We start from the raw sequence: 1,949 nt of genomic DNA on the forward strand, positions 1-1,949 counted from the left end.
GCTTAGATGCCCTCCCACCCTCAACTTTCCTGAAGTCCTTCCCTATTTAGCATAGCCACATAACTGAACCTCTCTTATTCTGGCAAAGCATGTGAAGCTTGCTCTCCAGAGAGGGTAGAACATAGGACCCCTGAATTTGGGCTTATGTTATAGGCCAAACTGTGTCTCCTTCAATTTTCATATGCTAAAGTCATAACCCCAGTTCCTCGGAATGTCACTGTATTTAGACACAGAAAAAGAAAATTACATAAGTTTACAGGCACCTAGCATTTTCCCCCCACGTGACTTCTGAATTGTTGGGTGCAAGGTAGGAGAATGTTCACTCTGGAGACCCTTACAAAATAATGGCATCAGACTTTCCCAAAGAAATGATCAGCCATACAGTGAAAATGTTACTGTCAACAAGTCACACCTATATGCACAGTTTCATATCAGCTTTTAGAGTTCCACCCTGAAATATGAGCAGGTAGTCAAGGATAAACAGACATTCAAAGAAAGCATCTAATATTAAAAACAAAACAAAAAAAACCCACAAGTTTTTTTTATAAGTGTGGCTCAACTGGTTGAGCATCACCCCATGCACGGAAGGGTTGCTGGTTTAATTCCCGGTCATGGCACACACCCAGGCTGCGGGTTCCATCCCCCTAACCTAGTGCATATGGGAGGCAACTGGTGTCTCTCTCTCTCTCTCTCTCTCTCTCTCTTTCTCTCTCTCTCTCTCTCTTCCACTTACTCTCTCTCAAATCAATAAAATATTAAAAAACAAAGAAACTTTGAGGACACAGAGATTTCACAGAGAACAAAAAACCATTATGGTAAATTTAAAAAACATAAGAGAAGCTAATTAGAATAGCATACTAAAACAAAGAATCAAAAATCAAAAGGTCTTAGCAGTTAAAAATATGAGAATAGAAATAAATAATTCAATAAAAGAGCTGGAAGTCACAGCTGAAAAAATCTCCCACAAAGTAGAACAAAAGGACTAAACTGAAAATAAGAGAGAAAAGATAAGATGGTTAAAGGACTGGTTAAGGAGGTTTAAAAAAAAGAATACTTCTAGAAAGACAAAACAGACCATGTAGAAGGAAAATCAGGGTCGTTAAGTTTCCATAACAAGGATTAGCACAAAAGGATGGATATCCTGCCCAAAGAATGAAGAGAGATCCATAGTAAGGCATATCAAGTTGTGAAACTTCTAAACATTTGGAACAAGGAGCCAATTCTACCAATTTCCTGAGAGAAAATATAGTGTGTTGACTCTGAAAATTCATTAAGTAGAACATAAATATGAACCCTTTTCTATAAATATGTTATACTAAGATAAATGCTTAAAAAATAAAGGAAGAAAGGAAGTGAATGAAGAAATGAGATGAAGAAAGGAAATGATTTACATCCTTTAGGAGTAAACTGAGAAACTGGTTTAGGTAAGCAGAAAAATAATAAACATGCCTTTTTTAATAGAAAAAAAATGAGCATACAAGGCATAAACTTAAACTTGTTTTGGCACCTTTTATAAAAATAAACCTGAAGAAGTGAATGGTTGGGCAGCATTCTAAACACAAGTGGCTTCTCCATTAGGTATCATTACCTAATGACTTCATGTTATCTCTAAACATTAGACAGTAGAATCTGAAATTTAATCTGTTAAAAAAAAAAGGTGTTCCATTTCAACTTTTTTTTCCTTTTTATTGAATTTATTGGGGTGACAACGATTAACAAAATTATAAGGGTTTCAGGTGCACGTCATCTGTACACTGTATTGTGTGTTCACCACCCCAAGTCAAATCTCCGTCCATCACCATTTATCCCCCCATAACTTCCTACACCACTCACCCTCACTCCTCCAGCAATCACCTCACTGTTGTCCATATCCAAGAGTTGTTTTTTCGCTCAATCCTTCCACACACCCCGCCCCCATTTCAAATAGGAGATAGAAGCAAAAGCTCACC

The sequence above is a fragment of the Myotis lucifugus genome, unplaced genomic scaffold (genome assembly GCF_000147115.1).
Source record: "Myotis lucifugus unplaced genomic scaffold, Myoluc2.0 scaffold_2516, whole genome shotgun sequence".
NCBI lineage: Eukaryota > Metazoa > Chordata > Mammalia > Chiroptera > Vespertilionidae > Myotis > Myotis lucifugus.